The following is a 21,523-nucleotide window of genomic DNA, read 5'->3' as shown; positions in this document are numbered from 1 at the left end:
TACAAGCACTTGGGCCTCCTTGATGTCTTCCTTACACATCAGATTGGGATAAGGAACAAAATCTCCAGAATTTCTGGCCTAAGGAATTCTCAGGAGTTGGTCTGATACATCAACTAACAGATAAGAAATTCGTAGAAGATAACTGAATCGTCACCTGGCTTATGAATGCTAAAAGCAATGTGATAGTGCAAGCCTTCTGATTCCTAACAGAAAACCTCTATCAACATTAGAAGGGCAGACAAAATAAGTTAGCTTCTTGTTTTTTCTAGTTTGTGTATAAGACTATAAATATGTGTATATATATATATATATATATATATATATATACATAACTTCTGAAATATTGAGACATTATAACTATCTAGGCAACACATCCTAAAATCTTAGAAAAAACTGCTTGGTCAAAACAGAACCAATGACTGCAAGGCGTACGATCAGATATCCTGAATATGCCACTTTACATGACCCGAAGTATTCTATCTAGCGTCTGTAATAATGTCATTATCAGAGATGAAAAATAAAACAATTCTGGGTGGTTAACATGGTATACAATAAAATATTTACAGTTCTTAACATTTGTACTTAAAATAATGGCTTGAGGTCTTCACACAGAATCAAAATTAAACATTTAATAGCTCATTGACCTTAATGCGTATCACTCCTAAAACTGTGGATAAATGAAAACAGATATTTTATTCAAATGGAATCATAATATTTTTGTAGCTTAAATTTTTTTCTCGAGCTCAATTTGGTAAGAGTGTGGTACTTTACAAGAGTCATTATGAGGCTATCTTAAACTGTAGTCATTGCCTTAAAGAAAATGTTTATGGCCCGACTGGGATAATTATATTCTCCTATTAAATATTACTCCTCCAGGGCTAGTTATTGTTGAGTACAAATGTGCCACTTTATATGCAAATAAAATGTATGGAGATGTGAATAAAAAGTTCTGCATCTATCTACTCACAAATCATCTTATAATGATTCATATTAACAGATAGAACTTCTCAAGATGGGAGATGTTAATATCACATACAAGAGGCAATTCTTTCCTTGAACTTTTGCTTTCAAGATAGTTTAGATACAGCTGGAAATATTTGCTTTTCTCACAGTGACAGCAAATTGGGGTTTGCATTCTGAGTTGTATTTTTGAGTCAAAAGACTTTACAGTCCTGAGATTACTTATTACCAAAACTCCAAAACTTAGGGTTTCTTTTTTCTATTTATTTATTCCTTCCTTCCTTCCTTCCTTCCTTCCTTCCTTCCTTCCTTCCTTTCTTTCTCTTTCTTCCTCCCTCCCTCCCTCCCTTTCCTTCCTTCCTTCCTTCCTTCCTTCCTTCCTTCCTTCCTTCCTTCCTTCCTCCTTCCTTCCTTCCTCCCTCCCTCCCTCCCTCCCTCCCTCCCTCTCTCTCTCTCTTTCTTTCTTTCTTTCTTTCTTTCTTTCTTTCTTTCTTTCTTAATTCTGACCTTGACTTCTCTTCAATCCATTTCATACAATACTCACACATCTGAAAACAAATCAGGATACCTTGGAGTCTAGTTTCCAAGAAGGTTTCTTAAATCCAACCTAGCAAAGCAGAGAACTTCCACAAACATTGCACAAAGTATAGTCATTTTGTGGCCACATATTTGCATTTTCTTTTTTTAAAAATCTGTATTCTTTGAATATGATCTTTGAACACGAATGTCATGGTAACATGAGAGACTATGGACTCTGAAAAACAATCTGAGGGTTTTGAAGGGGCGGGGGGTGGGAGGTTGGGGGAACTAGGTGGTGGGTATTAGAGAGGGCACGGATTGCATGGAGCACTGGGTGTGGTGCGAAAACAATGAATACTGTTACGCTGAAAAGAAATAAAAAATTTAAAAAAAAAGAATGTCATGGTAAAAGCTGCAAGTCTGTTTTCGCATTTGAAGGAGCAATATTTTTGTATCTCAAATCCCATCTCGGATTGGTGCCTTGTATTTTTATTAATCACCTCTCATGGTGCTAGGGAACAACTTTTTTTTTTTTTTAAGATTTTATTTATTTATTTGACAGAGAAAGAGCACAAGCAGGGGGAATGGCAGGCAGAGGGAGAAGCAGACTCCACACTGAGCAGGGAGCTGATGCAGGACTCGATCCCAGGACTCAGGGATCATGACCTGAGCTGAAGGCAGATGTTTGACTGACTGAGCTGCTAAGGTGCCCCAGGGAACAACTATTTTAAAAAACTGGATGATGCATATTTTGTCCCTACGTGTGCAGAGTTAACAATATAAGATGAATACTGACTATGTAAGGAAGGAACAAAATAGACCATTTCATCACCATTTTTACCACTTGCCCTGCAGCTCTGCTGTCCTTGCCCAGAGCTGTCAAAGGAATATGGGAAAGCCAAGTGGCCTGAATGCGAAGACGGAGCTCTGATTTTCTGGCCAATTCACTGAATTCCCAGAGTCAAAAGATCATATAGCTGAACGAGAGCTAAAGGAAAGAACATAGGTGAGGGCATCTCAGGGCTGAATCACCCGATCAAGACAATATTTCACAATCGGGAATTTAATTACTTCTGTTTCAATTTGGAGAAAGTTCTGTTTCTCACAGATTAGAAAGTCATTTGTCCATGAGTCAAAACCAAATATTCATACTTCTTGAGAAATACCTAAAATTTTGTGATTAAAGTTAGCGTCTCTTAATCTCACAAAACAAACTGAGGGTTGCTGGGGGGAGGGGGTTGGGAGAGGGGGGTGGGGTTATGGACATTGGGGAGGGTATGTGCTATGGTGAGTGCTGTGAAGAGTGTAAACCTGGCGGCGATTCACAGACCTGTACCCCTGGGGCTAATAATACATTATATGTTTATAAAAAATAAAAAATTTAAAAAAAAAGTTAGAGTCTATTATACTTCTTTAATTAGGGCTTAGGGATAACAGGAGATAGCATAAAGTTAGTATTTGCATTAAACTGAATGAGGTAGGGAGACCTTTACTCTATTTTCCAGGGAGTCTGGAAATCTATGTTCATTGTCACCATTTCTTCTCACACGATTCAAGGACACTTGGTGGACAGCTGGAAAATGCCAAGAAACTGAGAGTCCTGATGAACTTGAAAAGCAAGGCCTGCATAAATGGCATTATGGAACATATCTGCTAGATTGCAATTTCTATAAGGGCAAGGTTCCTGGCTGCTTTGCACATGATTGCCTTGTTCTTGCTCAAAACAGTTCCTGTCACCTCGTAAGCCCTTAAAAGTGTTTGACAGAGTGCTCGCTCCGGCAGCACATATATTAAAATTAGAATGACGCAGAGAAGATTCGTGTGGCCCCTGCACTAGGAAGACACATGAATTCGTGACACATTCCATATTAAAAGAAAAGTTTGACAGACAGATGAAAAAATTAGTACATGCTTTTCCACCCCTGGATATTATGCTATGTCTTGTCCATTTTTCCCAAACTATGGTCACCTAACACTTCTTCCTAATAGTTGGGCCATACACACACACACACACACACACACACACACACACACACACACTTCAGTGAAAATACATTTTTCTTAAAGCCTTCAAAATAAAATAAACTCTTAAGTGTCCGTAATCACTTAGATATTCTGCTTCAAAGCAGAGAAATGGACTAAATTTATCCTACAAATGAAAATAGTTCTATAATATAGTATTAAACCGATTTAATTAACATTTTAATGTTAACAGGACATAGCTAATATCACCCTCAAAATAATTGAAGTAATGATCCTCATGGCTAGAGAGGGCACAAATGGGGCCTCAGCTTCTCTTTGCTCCCTGATACTTGAGACAAAAGGGTTCAATCACTGGAAAAGTCTGTGCTTCAAAAATGATCTCTTGAGCAACCTTTCTGTATTTAGTTTGCTCCCCTCACAACCTCATTCCACTCTCCAGAATGGAGTTGGCATCTGTCTAAAATGAAAATTGGGTTATGTCACTAGCTTGCTCAAAACACTGCAGAAGATCCTTTTTTTTTTTTTTTTAAGATTTTATTTATTTATTTGACAGAGAGAGAGATCACAAGCAGGCAGAGAGGCAGGCAAAGAGAGAAGGGGAAGCAGGCTCCCTGCCGAGCAGAAAGCCCGATGAGGGGCTCCATCCCAAGACCCTGAGATCATGACCTAAGCCGAAGGCAGAGGCTCACTGAGCCACCCAGGTGCCACAGCTCCTATCTTTTTTAAGAGCAACTGTTTTTGGTCATCTGCTTGTCATAAAAGGCCTGACTTGAATAGTATCCCTCCTCCAGATCCAAGCCCTCCACTCCTGAACTTAAGCTCCAATCACACCAAAGTGGTAGTTGTTACCTCACTGGAAAATTTGCATTAGTTCACACCTCTGGACATTTGCTATACAATTTCTGTAGTGTGGCATGCTGTCCTTCCCTTTCTCAACCTTGATGACACTTTTTCCCTTTAAGATGCATCAAATCTTCTCTAAAGGATTCTTGGTTACATACATGTCCTTCAGTTATAGTCCATTATAAGCCTGGAGTGTATGTCAGCCTCTGTTCCATTATATTGAAATTGACTAACCACATGTCTGTTTCTGACTCTACATTCTCAATATTCCCATTACACAAACTATGCCAAAGTCATCTTTTGGCTTCTAGCACCCACTGTGAAGTCAGAGTCAGTGGAATTAATATGCACTGCACCAAATCGAGTAACATCATCTTGCTCTTCCCCATCAATGCTGACTAATCTTGCAATGCTCTGTTGTGGCCTGGGAGTTTCCAGAAACTACCATCCTCTTTTCTTATAGAAATTGATTAATTGAGCTACTAATATATAAAGGCAGCAACATTTTATAAATGAACAAAATTAACAAAAGCTATATTACCGACACTAAACAATTAGTAAATAATGTTATAAGGAGGAGTCAGGTGGGAAATAAACCCAAGCGTGAGTTAACAATGTGAGTTAACACTTGTGAAAAATCATTATTTAGATTGTAAGAAATATTTGCATGAAAGCATCTCAGTTATGTTTTGTAGTAACTAAACTTGATATTATTTGCATATCTGGAGTGCTTCTATAGCTCTTTTTCATTTAAGAGCTCTAGCAAGTTTTATAAATTCAAAAAATAATTATAAAATCATCTCTCTATGTCAATTTAGTATGCCAATATATTGCTTAGACAGATTTTCTTACAGTGGTGATAAAACCAGAAAAAAATATAATAGAAATGCTAACATTCCTTTAGCAATGGTGGTTCTAGCTGGGATGTCCTATTATCAATGATACTGTGGCCCCCAGTCTCCAATTTCCAGACAATGCAGTGACTGAATCAGTATTCTCCAAAGCACAAAGCAGGCAATCTTTTTTGTCCTTTGTGCATTTTTCACATCTTAGAACTGCCCCCTTCAATCTTCCTGTGTGCCATCTACCCACACATCCATGTCACTGTATATCACTAGTCTTTACAAGCTCTTCTGAGTATAGTTTTCTTACTGTGCTGAAATCTTATGCATAATTATGTGAAGTTGCTATGGAGATTTTGTGTGATTTGTCATGAAGAAATCTGTTGTGTTTGAGATAATTCTCCATACTAATGACTCAGGTATCCATTCTCCTCACTCCCTTATTTTCTCTGGGATTATAACCAACTGCATATATTTGAATATCTATAAGTGAAAGTCATTTTTTAAATAATACAACCAGAAAAGTTATTGAATTCACTAAGATGAAGCACTACAGTACAGCAGGACCAATTTCTGATGATTAAGGAAAAACTTCCATTACGGTACTTTTTTGAAAACCAGCAAGATTCCTGCCTGCCTCCTTTAGGAAGAGATCCCACAGAAGTTCTTTTACAATTACATTTCTTAGAATTCTGTCACTAATTATATGATATATGTTTTGGTTCTATCGTCACTTAGAAAATGTAATTTTATTTATTTTTTTTAAGATTTTATTTATTTGAGAGAGACAGTGCATGTGTGCAAATGACACACACACACACACAGAAAGAGAGAGAGAGAGAGAGAGAGAGAGAGAGCATGAGCTGTGAGCAACAAAGGGCGAAGGGACAGGTAGAAGCAGGCACCCCACCGAGTAGGGAGCCCAACATGGGACTCAATCCCAGGACCCTGGGATTATGACCTGAGCCGAAGGCTGATGCTTAACTGACTGAGCCACTCTGGCATCCAGAAAATGTAATTTCAGAGACAGTATTAAGCTCTTTGTGCCAAATTAAGGACAAATATAGCAAGATTATTAAAAATCATTTATTTGTCCTTCTTATATGGTTGAAGACATTTCAAGGTGGGAGCCAAGAGTGAAACTTATTATTTGACATTAATCAAAGGCAATTTGGACTAATGACTGGATCTGAACAATAGAAAGCAAACTTCACACCACCCAAAAAGGTCATGATTTTATCTTTCTTGCCTGACCTCCCCACAACCAGCCCCAGATAGAAGAAGTCCTGAAATATCATGTTGATTATCATTAGACAACTCACATAAGTCCCTCTCCTTGCCTCTAGGTTGGCAAAGCTGATTTCAGGATCATGACTGATCTTTGGAGAGGAGCATTCTTAAGTCCTCTAAGGGGGGAGAGAATTTTGATGAATCCAGCAGTTTGCTGTCAGGAGAGCACCAACCAGAGGTTAAATACAGAAGTTAAAGAAGTCAAATTTCGCACGAAAGGCAGACTAATTATAGAAACAATTCTGAGTCCACACTTCGTCTGAAAACACATTCAAGTTACTAATTTCCTAAACAACCAGTTCTGGAAAGGAGGAATGATCTTCACTCAGGATAATCGGACACCATGGGTACCCAGAGAGAAACCCAGATAGGAGCAGAGATAACAAGGAGACGAGAGGGAAGGTGAGCAGGTGGAGGGATTGAGTGAGATGCACTGGGACAGGTTCGATCAGAGCCAGCGCTAGTCTGGTCCTTCTAAAGGTAAAACTGTTATTATTTTGTATAAATCAGGGCTGGTGAGTAACCTGTAAATGACTAAGGCAAAGAAGAGAAAGAACAGGAAAGAATGGGAGGAAGGTAGAGGAAAAGGTAGACATCAAAGGGGCACCGGCGTGGCTCAGTGGGTTAAGCTCTTACCTCTTGGTTTCAGCTCAGGTCATGGTCTCAGGGTCTTGAGATCAAGCCCCGTGTCCTGCTCTGTGCTTAGCAGGAAGTCTGCTTGAGATTCTCTCTCCCCCACCCCTCTCTGTCCCTCTACCCCCATTTCTCCCTCTCTCTCTCTCTCATATAAATAAGTAAGTAAATAGATAAATACTTACATAAATAAATAAATCTATCTTTAAAAAAAAAGGCATCATGAAACTGCCTACTACCAGACTGTGATAAAGGAAGGGTAAAAACGAAACCATTAAGCAGCCACGGCAGAGAGGGAGTCTGCACATCAGGGCTCCCATAGGAATTAGGTGCCCTGATAAAGACTCCAGATCAGTAAAGCACCATCTGAGTCTGGACAGCAAGGGGCTCCTTTCACTGCACAGGTGGTAATACAGTGAGTCATTTACCTTCTCCCCAGAGTCAGAGGATTGTCCACGTGGGACATGCCAGTTAGTGTCTTTAAAGTGACAGGTGACAGACCATGGGGGATTGTTCTCTGTGCCCCAATTGATTAAAAGGGAGAAGTGCTTCCAGACACAGTAGAATAGCATTCATGGAGGAAAACAGAAGATAGCTTTTGTTAAGAATGAGAACAGATAATAAATCCAATCTCAAAAGGCTGTTGCATAGAAGATCTAGAAGAGTCAAGAAAGAACTCAGCCTCAGAAACTGGAGCTAATAATGCTTTTGGGGTCTTCTCATGGAAGGAAAAAATGACCAGTTCAAAGGGAGAATTCAGCACCCTCTTGCAAATGGTAGGCGCGACATGGCAACGGTCAACCTCAAGCAGCAGACAAGGTCCCGTGGTGGTGATCCGAGATTTCTCGCGGGGCTTCAGAGGCAGATGGGCTCCTGTCACATGGCTAAGCAGGGCCCCCTTTTCTGGGAGAATGCATCCAAGGTGAGAGGGAGAGCCTCACCCACCACACCCCAAAACAAACACCCCACTCTGAATTCTGGTAGAGTGGTGAGAAAAGCAGCGACACTGGCAGTGAGATCTCTGGTGGCTTTAAAACTCAGCAAAGAAAATGAAAGAATCTGAGCATGTAAGCAGTCATGTCCAGTTCAAGAATGTCTAGAAGAGGAAAGAGAATTGTTTGAAGAGCAAATGGCTGGAGGTTTAGGAAAAAGTCGGGAGGATTTGGTTATCTCAGCCAAGAGTCCTTCAGTATAAGAGCCAATAGAGATTCAGGATTTCCTCAGTGTCCAAAATCCTCTTTTTATGGACCCACAAAATTTTAATAATTACCTTTAAACATTTTATTTCTGTTTAGTGGCATAAAAAGGAACACCAAGCCTATTTTGAATGTATTAATGAAGAACTTCTTATCAAATACTGCCCTGTGGTCCAGAGTCTTGTTTGTACTTTCATTCATGATGGCCTTATTAAAAGCTAATAGATGAATGGATAAAGAAGATGTGGTATATATATACAATGGAATACTATGCAGCCATCAAAAGAAATGAAATCTTGCCATTTGTGATGACGTGGATGGAACTAGAGGGTATCATGCTTAGCAAAATAAGTCAATCGGAGAAAGACAATTATCATATGATCTCCCTGATATGAGGAAGTGGAGATGCAACGTAGGGGTTTGGGGGGTAGGAAAAGAATAAATGAAACAAGATGGGATCGGGAGGGAGACAAATCATAAGAGACTCTTTATCTCACAGAACAAACAGGGTTGCTGAGGGAAGGGGGGTAGGGAGAGGGTGGTGAGGTTATGGGGAGGGTATGTGCTATGGTGAGTGCTGTGAAGTATGTAAACCTGGTGATTCACAGACCTGTAACCCTGGGGCTAACAATACATTATATGTTTATAAAAAAATAAAATTATTTAAAAAATTAAATTAAAAAAAAGCTAATATAAAAAGAACAGAGGTAGACTTAATGGGATGTTCCTGCCACAAGTAAAGGTAAAACTATGTAGTCACACATGAAACTAACGAACATTATGTAGCTTGAAGGATAGAATTGAAAAGACAGCTCAGTCATCTTCCGTCACTAGACTGTACAAGGCAACCAAATGCCAAAGAATTACTCCTAACGAAAGGATTAGAGAAGGCCTCAGTCAAGGTACAAGTCTAGCAAATGTTTCAGAAAAACAGCACCATCTGTCATTCAATTCATGAATTTTATCTGGTTCTGTAATTAAATGAGACCAATGAGCAACAAGATGTGTGAAGAGAAAGACAAATGATCAAGGAAGAAAGTAACAAATCTGTAAAAATAGTGTCAAAAAGTACAGGCTAAGCCATGGCTTACAAAACCTGATGAAATCGACAGGGTATCAGGTTATGACTCTGTTTAGAGTCAGATGAGAAGAAGGATGGAATTGACTTACTGCTTGAGCAGGTGACATCATGCTAATATAGAAGCTAAGGAGAAAGCAGGTTCATTCAATTCCTGTATCACTCGTCCCTTTGTTATCAAGGCAAAGAATCTCCAAATCAAAAAGAAGAGGAAAACACGAAGCCCAAGATAAGTGAAGAGATCCCAAGGGAGATCAGCAAGCTTCTCTGCCTAAATCCAAGTCTCAACAATAAATTACACCGTGGGGTAATAAATGGACTTCAGATGGGATGGTGGAGGCATTTTAGGCAATCATTGGGGAGTCATGACAAGTCAGAGAGGGGTCCATATTAAAAGCAGGCAAATGTACTTATTTTTAAAAACATTTCAGAATTTTTTTTTTTTTTAATTTTCAAAGTCAAAGTAAAAAGCGGCATTTAGAAACTACGAATCACTTTCTAGGCTGATCCCCCTTCAAAAAAGATCATTTATAGAATGCATTCTTCTAAAAGACGGTGTATGGGGCACCAGGGTGGCTCAGTGTGTTGAGTGTCTGACTCCTGGTTTTGGCTCAGGTCATGATCTGGGGGTGGTGGGATCAGAGCCCCGAGTCTGGCACCCCACTCAGTGGGGAGTCTGCTTGAAGATTCTCTTCCTCTGCCCCTCCACCTGTTGGCATGCACACACACTCTTTCTCAAATCAATCAATCAATCAATCAATCAATCTTTTTAAAAAATAAAAAAAAGAGGGTGTGTGACAATTAGAAAAGAAATCAATGGTCAGAGTTACAGGGGCTCCCTGAGAACAGCTCCCCTTCACGTCTTCTGAAAAATGGCAATAAGACTGAGAGGCAGAGTGAATCTGGATTTCAGCTGAGTGTTTAATACATATTGCTTGATGACCAAGAAGCAGGATACAGCAAGAGGGTCGAGATGATCATTTCTGGGAAGCGAAGCTGCAGAGGCACATTGCAGGTCCTCTGCTGAAATGATGCAGCTGAACTTCATGAAATGCCTGGGTTTGGGTCAGAAATCTAAAACTGAGTAACTGCTTCACCTCTGACGGGTGCAAGGGTCCACAAATCTGGGCGCTGCTGGTTCTGTCAGTCCAGCTGTATTGGAACATGGTGGCATGCATCTGTTTACTTGCTGTCTGTGGCTGTCGTCTCCCCTTGTTCAGGGGGAAACAGCGTCAACAGAGATCGTCCAGCCCCTAAGCTATCATATTTACCATGGAGCCCTTTACTGGGAAAGTCTATCAGCCCCCTTCCAGGTCACATAAGCAAGGATGGAGCATCACCTCGCGACCCTCATTTTCAGCCTCCACATTCGCAGAGAGCGATCGCAGCCAGTGCTGCCGGATGTACGTAAGGAAATACCGTATGGAAAAGCTGTTCACGGATTGTAATGTGCTACACATGCAGAAGATACATGCTATTAGGATCGCTCTGCCTGTTCAATGATTAATAGCCCTGCTTTGCACATTAAAGACTCGCCAATCTCCAGCACATAGGAGACTCCCCCCTAATGGTGGATGGGGTTTTATTTAGGTGAATGAATGGATGGATGGACGGCTGACCAGATGGATGATACTAGTACCTACATCTTATTTGGCAAGGGCTCTGTGCCAAGGAGCTGCTTTGAATACAATAGCTTGTTTTATCCTTGTAACTCGGTGCATTATTTACATTTTATTGCTGAGTAAAGGAAAAGAGATTTGAACAGCAACAACATCAGGAGCAATAGCCAGTATGTATAAAGTGTTTATTAGGTCCCAGCTACTGTGCTAAGTACTTGCTAAATGGGACTTAACCGAATGTTCTCAGCTCTCCCATGAAGCAGGGATTAGCATCAGCAGCAGCAACAGAACCATCAACAGCATCCTCCCCATCATCGTCATCGTCATCCTCATCGTCATCGTCATCATTCCACACTTAAAGAGGAGAAGACGGAGGCCTATCAAAGGTAAGTAATTTCTCAAGGTCAAACATCTGGCAGGTGGCAGAACTGAACTTTGAAACCTTGTCTTCCTGTCTCCAATGCTCTAACCATGATACGCTGGGGCAACTGATTTACAGTAACAAGCCTAAGTTCATTGAGGATAAATGTTGAGTCTTATTAGAATGATTTAAGAATGAACCATGTGAAGTGTCTGAAGGAAACTAGAAGTGGTTCCTATGAAAAATGTGTTTTTGAAAACCTTATTATTTTGAACTAACTTTGGACTTAGTGAAGAATGGCAGAAATAGTACAGATTTCCCATTATATTCTAGCTGCCCCTGATGTTAACATACTGCATAAATACAGCAGGATGTTAAGAACCAGAATATTAATATGGGTGCCACACTCTTACCTAAAGATCTTACTCCAGTTTCACCAGTTTTTCCAAGATTGCCGTTCTTCTGAGCCGGATCCCAGCTGGGATCCCACTTTGCCCCTAGTTGCTACCTCTCCTTAGACTCTTCTGGTAACAGTTCTTTAGCCATTCCCTGTCTTTCCTGTTTTTGACACTTTGGAATAGTATCAACTAGTCATTTCCTCAGATGTCTCTTAGTTCGGGTTCATCTGACCCTTTATTTCCCTTGCGACTGGACTACGGCCATCCGTTTTTGGTGACATCCCAGATATAATGTTGTGTCCCCAGTACATCATACCAGGGGGCTCGTGATGTCAATATGTCTTATCATTTGTTTTAACAAACTAAATCTCAGTAAGTTGACAGACATGCAGCCTAGTTGATAACACACACAGACACACAGACACACACACATGCATGCACAGTAATGCAAATCTCATGACAGTTTCAACGTGTCAAGAAATTTTTCAAAACCATGAGCAAAAAAATTGCTTTCGGTCCTACCTTTCTCTCCTGTGGCTAGATTATTAGAATAGGACTGGATTGCCTAGGAGTACCCCAGGTTGACTTCTGCCTCACGGTATCCTTGTTGGCTAGGAAGCATGCTGATGGACAGAGGAATGTTGACTAGACACTCGTGTGTACATCTAAGCCTCAAAGACAAGACAAGCTTGGGTCATGCTCTAAATATTCATTCAGTGCCCCAACCTCCTGTCCCACCTGTGAGTCAGGCTTATTGGATGATGGGCCCTAGGCAGAAGAATCTTCCAGAATCCCACCATTATACTTGGCCAAATAACACAATATATATATATCTTGACTCTGTATTTTTTTAAATATTATTTATTTATTTATTTATTTGACGACAGAGATCACAAGTGGGCAAGGGGGCAGGCAGAGAGAGAGGAGGGAAGCAGGCTCCCTGCTGAGCAGAGAGCCCAATGTGGGGCTCGATCCCAGGACCCTGGAATCATGACCTGAGCTGAAGGCAGCGGTTTAACCCACTGAGCCACCCAGACACCCCTTGATTCTGTATTTTGATGGAAAGATATAAGTCCTATGAAGACAAGGGAAGTTTATTTTCTCACATCTTTTTCAGTAACACATAGTCAATTTCAAAACTGCAACTGAACGCCAAAAGAGCTCACTGTGAAAATGCTGAAACTCTATCACCCCACTCACACAGGCATAATTATGGGGGCCATAAGTAGACTTCCTTTTTATTTATTGATCTGATTTCTATAAGTTTCCTGCATTTCAACATTTTTTCTCTCATCATCCTGTTAGATTTATACTGTCTGAAAACTACAGCTTCGTTCAATTTGAAATGTGTACATTCTACAATTCAGTGACTGTGAGAAAAAAGCCTTTAATAATTAAAGTAGCATAGGTACACCCTGCTGGCTCTAAATGACTCTGGTGTTATGTTAGCCATCAATATTTCTACAGAAAACGCCTTATTCAACAAAAAAACAATGTCCTTTTTATTTCACTTACAGACACTTTCCTGATAGCATGCATTTAAAACACATAACAAAAAAATAGAGGGGAGGACACCTGGGTGACTCAGTTGTTAAGTGTCTGCCTTGGGGTCAGATCGTGACCCCAGTGTCCTGGGGTCGAGCCCCCCATCAGGCTTACTACTGGGCAAGGAGGCTGTTTCTCCCTCTCACATTCCCCCTGCTTGTGTTCCCTCTCTGTGTCTCCCTCTGTCAAATAAAAATAAAGAATCTTAAAAAAAAATAGAGGGAAAAAAAAGATCAGTTCATCTTAAAAACACCCACTTAAAAAAAACCTGCAGAAGGAGGAAAACTAGGTTAGCAACAATTTTTTATAAGTATACTTTTTGCAGTTTTTGATAACCATTTTAAGTACAATTACCATTCTGAGAAACTTTCACTAGAAATTGCTTATCAAGAGTAAAAGAATAGGGAAGATGAAGTCAGAGATGATCAGAAATTTAAAAAATAACATTAATGAATTAAATCTTAAATATTTTAATTAAATACCAGCAACTAAATAAACACTTATTTTGATGGAACTTCCTTTTTCAGTGCTTATTAAATTCCAATGACACTTTAAAAATGATAATATTCCAGAAATTAAAAACAGTAAGGAAGCATGTGAAACAACTTACTGATTTAATAAGTCTCTGAAAATCAAGACATGAAGGGACTTGAAGGGTTACGTGAGGTATAAATTGGTACAATCTTTCTGGAGGACAATCCAACACTATGTAGAAAATTTTCATGTACATACAGAATACTTCTACCCTCAGGATTCATCACAAAGAAATGGTAACACAAATATACAATAATGTATGTGGATATATCTTCACTATGGTTTTATTTGTACAAAAACATTGAAAGTGACATAAGTAACCCAAGTAGGGATTGGTTAATACATTTTAAGGCAAGTGGTTTTGAACTTTCATACATTCAATCTTGAAATACGATTCCAAGGAATCTGCTTCTAATTCTCCTTCTGTTCTAAATGTGATCTCTTGTTCATCTGACCAGAAAAGAAACCCAGAACAAAACAACAGCAGAACTACCACAACAAACCCCTTCCCAGCCATGGAATGGTGGTTCTCTCTGCCTGGTCGGTGGTACTTTCCAGGACATCTGGCCACCACCTTGCCCTCCTTGGGATCTCTAGAGCCTGAGCAACTGTCAGCCTTTACCACAGCCATCTTCACAACACCAGAGCAAAGGTGATCTTGGAGTGAGTGGAGGAAGGACCCAGCAGACCGATCTCTGGGTTTCCCTCTGGGGAGTGGGGCCTGACTTCTATCTTGGCTAAGCGGTCAATTTTTGAGGTCAGATTTTATCTGAAGATGTTTTCTGAAACCCAAAAAGAAAACACAAGTTTGGAAACCACTGCTGTAATGCCCAACACTATTATTATTATTATTATTAATTAGTTTTTAAAGGTTTTATTTTAATTCCAGTTAGTTAGCATACAGTGCTATATTAATAGTGATTCAACAATTCCGTATATCACGGGTGCTCACCACCACAAGTGCCCTCCTTAATCCCCATCACCTGTTTCACTCATCCCCACCACCCCAACCTCTCTAGTAACCATCAGCTTGTTCTCCATAGTTACGAGTCTGTTGTTACTTTTTCTTCCTTCCTTCCTTCCTTTCTTTCTTTCTTTCTTTCTTTCTTTCTTTCTTTCTTTCTTTCTTTCTTTCTTTCTTTCTTCTTTTTTAATGAAGGCTAACAAGAAAAACAAAGTGTGAATTTTAGTCACCAGGATTGAAGGTTTCATAAATTTAGAACAGAGCTACAATCTCTTATTCAAAACCCTTTGCACCAGATGAATTTTGCAAGTCAGACTCTTTTATATTTATCAGGTAGTTAATAGAGAAATATATTCTATATTATTTATCACTGCCAGGAAGGACCTGGGGCAGTAACTCAGAGTCAAATGCCTTTACATTTTGGAAGCGAAACATATAAAACGCCTGCACCAAATGAATTACATAAAAACCGTATGTTGCCTCACATCAATTTACATCAGGTTATATCAGGTTCTTCTATCACCTCTCTTGCGCTAAACTTAAAAAAAAAAAAGTAAAGAAAACTGTTGACGTCTAGAGCCTATTGGATGCTGGAGTTTTGGCAAAGGGTCTGCACGGAGACAAAGCTGGAATTGGTGAGGGGCTGGAAGTGGAGGCTTCAGTTTAGTCAGAACCCGATTGAACTGAAGCCAGCAAATGAATGTTCAATTAGAAAGGCAAAGCGTTACATGGCAAGTTCTGTACCGAAGTCAGAAATATCTCGTCAGAGATTACAAACTGGAGATTACATACTTCTTTCAGCAGTCAGTGGATATATCTACTCTGATGTCATTCTCTAAAATGTGTTTTAAAAAGGGATTATATATGGTTTAATAAGCATACAATTCTGTATTAATGTGGTGAAGTGAAAATAGGTGCACTTTTTCTAAGGAAAGATTTATTTGTTTACTTTAGAGAAAGAAAGAGAGAGAGCATGGGTGGAGGGGCAGAGTAGAGCGAGAGAGAGAGCCCCAATGCAGGGCTTATTCCCAGGACCCTGAGGTTGCGACCTAAGTGAAAACCAAGAGTCAGATGCTTAACCCACGAGCCACCCAGGCGCCCCCAAATATGTGCACTTCATATTGCTAAGCAGGCAAAGCTGACAAGAAATCAGTATTTTACCCATTATTAAATAAACAGAGATGATTGATAGAGAGATAGATTGCTTAACCATGAGTGCACACGGATTAAAAGAAATCTATGTAAAGTGAGAAATACCAAAATGTGAATTAGTCTTTACCTCAGGGTAGTGCAAATTCAGCTGATTTTTAATTTTTGCTTTCAGGATTTCTGTACTGTTATTATTATTTTTTGGAATGAAAAGCTATTTTTATGGAAAGAAAAAGCTCTTTACATTGGTAAAAATGTAATTATTTGCAATTTCTATATAATTTAGATCCTCAGGGCTCAAGCAATGCACCTAAAGGTCACAGGGTTAATTTGTAGCAAAACTGTATTTGGACTCAGGTCCTTTAACTTCCAGTTCTGTGTCCTCTCCATTTTTCCAGGCCACCTTTCAAAATGAGGCATGAGGTACAGTCCCTGTCTTAGAAAAGCTAATGACTGAGTAGAGGAGATGACAAATATAGATAGAAAGCAATGATCAACTATTACAAGATGCTATCTGCTTAAGTAACTCCTGCAAATCCTTTTGGCATCAGTGTGGGTGTGGGGGAAAGGAAACATACAAAGCTCAAATAAAAGAGAGTGAAGGATAACATTATACCACACCGATCACAAGTCTCACTGAATTTAGGACAAGAAGATTTACAAGTACAGAGAATGCTTCCTGGATAAAAGATGAATATGCTTTGAAAAGGTTAAGATCAGGGAGGGTATTTCCATCAGGACATATCCAGACTGCACGGATGATGACTGAAAGCGGGGCTAGGATGCATGTGTGCTGGAGCGCAGGGGGTACCAACCACGCACGTGGGGTGGGGCCCGATCCTGAAGGCTTCGGAAGCCTCCCGAAGAGTTACATAGGATGTGGAGAGACATGGGAGCCATGGACAACCTCACCAAGAAAACCAAGTAACAAAAACCACGTAACGGGTGTGAGTCATCCAGCAGCATGTGGGCTGGATTGACGGTGGGGAGACGGCAGTGCCAGAGGTCAGGTACAGGGCTGTGGAATTGATAATGGGCCACGCAAATGGACAAAGGATCCGAATAGGGGCTGGAAGTCAAAGGCTGAGCACGAAGATGCTAAGGTTTTGAAGAACGCCTCTGAAAACAGTAATCCCTTGGCAGAGACAGAGGATTTTAGTTAGGTTCACCATCTCCGAAGGGAGAACAAAGAATTAAAAAAAACATTAAGTGCTCCTGTTCATTAATATTAGACTCTGACCATTTAGCTTTGTGGATTTCAGTGCTGAGGCCAAGTGGCATTCAACCTTCCGATGAGCAGCATAGTTTGAGTCTGTCCTGCAAATTAACCCACGCTCCTCTCATTCCACCCAGCTATCAGACAGGGCTCGGCCCAAATTAAGGAACACAAGTCAATACCAATTAAAGGAAAACAACAATTAAGAAAAAAAAAAACACAAGCAAAAATCTTCCAAATAAGAACACTAAATCTATAGCACTTACATTAAAAGGTGGAAAAGGATCTTATGTGGCTTGAATAGCATTTGAGTGTTTGTTTGTTTGTTTGTTTTAATTTATTTGTGGAAGAGAAAGGAGAGATTGTAAGCGTAGAGAACGGACGAAAATGAAAGCAGTTGTGTCTTCCCTATGTCTGCTTGGGTATTTTATATTTTGTTTGAAGTGTTTTTTAAGAAATGATTTATGATCTGCATCCAGTCTGCCCCAACAGGGACACCTCCACTGGTCAGAGTGGCCGGTTTAGCTGGGATCCCACCGCCTCTGAGCCTTTGAATAGACAGTGCTTTGAATTTCATCTCAGGGATCAGGTCACATCCAAATCCACTTAACATTTCACTGGTATGGTTTTTGATGTCATCAGAGACCTTGATGAAATTACAATCCTATTAGTCACGATGGGGGAAGACAGGAGACCTTAGGTGGCTCATGTTCCATTCATAACAAGAAAGAGACATTTAGCATTTGTAAAGGGCATTGATTTCTGATAGTTCCTGAAGAACAAGGCTCAAGTGAAGAAATATAACCAGAAAAGACCTGAGAAAGAAAAGACAAGAAAAGGCAAAGTTGCATTTATCCAAACAGCTTAACTCTGTATACTTTTTACAACTTCGCTTGAATAAAACGAACAGCGAATTCATGTTCATGTGGGCAGGAGGAAGGGCAGTGCGGGGCAGGAAGGCAGCACCGAGCTCCGCGGAGATTCTCTTACTGAAGAATGTGGGAAATTACACTGAGCCCCTGATTGATGCCAAGGAGATGCCTCTAAACATGAAGGGTAAATGGAGGTGACACGGAAAGGGCGTTTAATCCGGGTGATAAATTGCCAGATTCCATCATGCTTAATGAGCCTCATCAACGCATAGCTAGACTCAAGAAAATACTAAGACCCCTTTCAGAGACCAGTATAAACAAATTAGAAGAATTAATAATAAAAATCCTATTAATGTGTACGCAATTTCAAGACGTTCATGAACTCAATTTAAAATGTCTGGTTAATGTATTTTTAGCATTTTTTTTTTTTAAATGCCAGGTCATCAAAATGGATTCATTCTTTGGTTTCTTTTACGCACGTATGTCCTGTGTTAGGACTTAAAGGATCACATTCCTTTTGGTTAACTCCTCTCCAGGAAGAGGCCTGCTTAGCAGTTCAGGGATAGGACAGAGTGTCGCAGGCCCTATGTTGCTTAAGATGCTTATTGACCTGAAAGTAACAAATGAGATTCATTCAAGTGAATTTGCTCAGCCTCATAATATGCCTCCTAACCAAGCAGAGACTACAGAAACATATTAGATTCTCAGTCACCAGGCTGCAAAACACAAATCTTTCAATTCTCAATACAGTCTCAGGCAGGAAACAAGAAGTATCTGAAAATATCCATGCATGTATGCAGTTCAAAACAGAAGCAGTTGTCTCTCATCCGCTAAGATCCCTGGGCCCATGCAAGAGAAAATCTGGTCTTGCATCAACAAGTATTTGTACAATACACCATCAGTCATGTATTAGAAATCAGGCTCTCACTTCCAGCCATTAGGATTCTTTTAAGCCATCATTTAAGAAAGAACCTCAATACTCAAGCATATAATCAAAGCATGTGGGAGGTGAGAAAGAAGGTAGTCCCTGTTTTGTAGTTAAATCCCTAGGCCAGAAGACACAATCAGACATCTGTGCTTAGTTAGGTTTCCATGAAAATGAATGCCATGTGCTCCTTAATGCAAAGTGAAATAACATAACTCATGGTTTTCGAATGGCACCAAGGGGCATGGAGATGGCTGCCAATGATGTCCGCTTCAGAAGTCCAGAACAAACCCGTTTATAATATTACCAGATAATGCACATAGTGTCTGGCACACAGTGAGCACTCAATAAATATTTCTTCAGATCTGAATGGAAGAGTGACTCCTTTTATATACAAGCTGTTATATAAAGTTTGTACATCCTCGATTTTACTATAAAAATAATATATGTTCTCATGCACATCTGCTTCAACCTCTGAATCAATAAAGACTGAGAGCCAATCCTCCTTCTCAAGCATTTTCCCCCACTGGGCTGCTAATGTGCTGGATCCCCCAGGCGCCTTGCATCCAAACCTCTAAGTATTTCTCTGGTGGGCTTCCTTGGGCTTCCTGGGCTGTCCCAATCCTGTTCTTTTTCTTTTACAGTTATTCACAGAGTATTGAGTTTCAGGACTTCAACAAATGTCTCTGTACAGCCCTCTCCTTAAATAATGCAAACATACCCTCCCACTAGATTTTATAAGGGACAAAGAGTGGAATTAATCTAAAGCCTCTTTCCTCAGTGTTTATGCAACAGAGCTGAGTAGGAAATGAATGCATACCTTCAAGGTTAATGATTTTAAGGCCAAATGAGTGAGCAGGCCCAGAAGACCCTAACCAGAGAGGAAAGAGTGTCGTGTTGCTGCTAGCAAAGGAGCGGAGATTAGAGTTTGCCCTGAAGGGTGAGTAGGATTCATGTATGGAGGACTCAGGGAGGAGAGACTCTCAGGAAGGTCAACTACTATGAGCAAGGATGAGGATGGGAAAGTATGTGGCTGGTTTGGAGTCAATGAAGAGACTGCTGTGTCTGTCATGAGGGTTTCATTACAGGAACAATGAGGGGGATGGTGGGCAGGCAGGTGAACCAACCATGGGGTCCTTCAAATGCCAGATTAAGGAATGAGATGTTATCCCATAGAAAAAAAGGAAGTGGGGCGCCTGGGCGGCTCAGTGGGTTAAAGCCTCTGCCTTCGGCTCGGGTCGTGATCCCGGGGTCCTGGGATCGAGCCCCACATGGGGCTCTCTGCTCGGCTGGGAGCCTGCTTCCCTTCCTCTCTCTCTGCCTGCCTCTCTGCCTACCTGTGATCTCTGTCAAATAAATAAATAAAATAAAATCTTTAAAAAAAAAAAAAGAAAAAAAGGAAGTAACTGGGATTTTTAGCTCAGAAGAGACTTATTAAAAATGGTCTCCTGCCCTTACTTCCTTTGACTAGCGAACACTTTCTCAGTATCTCATCATAGCATGCTTGTTCCAAAACCCTTCTTTCTTTTCCCCATGTCCAGGGGCTTGGCCATCTCTGTTAGTGGCAATAACATCCTTCTTGGATTCAAAGGCTGATGATGTCTTTGGAAGTATCTTTGATCAGCTTGTCTCCAACATCAATGCCAGGTGAAGAATCAATGACCAAAATTACCTTGGGAATGCTTTCAGTAAGTACATATTCCTAGACCCTATTCTAGACCACCTGAATCAGAAAAGATTTGGGGACCCAGATCACTACCTGTGATATGATGAATGAAATATTTAATCTGGCTACTCCTCTTCCTTTCAATGACCCCATTTCCCTTTATGACCACTGCCATCGTTGAAACTCAGAACTTCCTCATCCATGCATGATCAGTTACTCCCACAGGCACCATCTTGGTTGCAACTTGCCCTCCAATATCAGCATCTTCTTTGTAGATCTGGGCTCTGGGAAGCCAACATAATTGTAGTTCAGACCAGTGATGCCCAGATGTCTCAGTGGTAATGACTGATGATGCAAATGCTTTCCCATTAGGGTGGGAAAGCAGTTAAAAAACCTTCTGGGGAGCTCAAATCAAGATCTGATGCCTCACTCACTCCCTCTATGTGCATATAGGCCATTCTACTGGCCCTTGGCAGTGATCCCTCACCCTTTACACAAGGCCCTCTCCAAACAACTCCTCAGTGAAGATAGCTCCCGAGGACAGCCCTCTTATGGTGGCTTTCACAACCTAGTTTTGAGAACAATGCAAGTTACACAGTGAGTAGCAGCCATGTTATGATTTCAAAAGTCTTCTCCTCACTTATCCCAGCCTGCTACACCCCCATGAGCTTCTAAAGTATCTCTAAAGTATCTTTAAACCATGAATGGTTTAGCTCAATGCCCCCAAATGAGGCATTCATTCAACTGACTTAAGATGTGCTCTCTTTAAATATGTTACATTTCCCAGAACTCTTTTAAGACCTGTTACTTAACATATAATGAGTGGTTGACTCTTGAACAATATGGGGCTTAGGATCACCAATTCTCTGTACAGTCAAAAATCTGTGCAGAACTTTTGACTCTGTAAAAATGTAATTACTAAAAGCCTAG

At 40.4% G+C, this 21,523-nt stretch overlaps 1 protein-coding gene, 1 long non-coding RNA gene and 1 other non-coding gene across 3 annotated transcripts in view; 2 read left to right on the top strand and 1 right to left on the bottom strand.

The window, feature by feature from the left end:
- Positions 1-21,523, bottom strand: part of LOC116866796 (nck-associated protein 5-like) — a 654,677-nt gene that overhangs the window by 366,652 nt on the left and 266,502 nt on the right. The gene's annotated exons all lie outside the window — the stretch shown is intronic.
- On the top strand, positions 798-17,955 carry LOC116866909. Its single transcript, XR_004382509.1, has 4 exons — positions 798-1,153; positions 2,573-2,576; positions 15,701-15,708; positions 17,944-17,955. It is a non-coding gene; the product is annotated as an uncharacterized LOC116866909 (long non-coding RNA).
- LOC116866967 lies at positions 3,246-3,352 on the top strand. The gene has a single exon (XR_004382529.1). It is a non-coding gene; the product is annotated as a U6 spliceosomal RNA (small nuclear RNA).

Source organism: Lontra canadensis, unplaced genomic scaffold, assembly GCF_010015895.1.
Source record: "Lontra canadensis isolate GAN:19392208 unplaced genomic scaffold, GSC_riverotter_1.0 scaffold11, whole genome shotgun sequence".
In the NCBI taxonomy this organism is placed as follows: Eukaryota; Metazoa; Chordata; class Mammalia; order Carnivora; family Mustelidae; genus Lontra; species Lontra canadensis.
The sequence above is the reverse complement of the archived record's forward strand: the minus strand, read 5'-3'. Positions and strand labels throughout refer to the sequence as shown.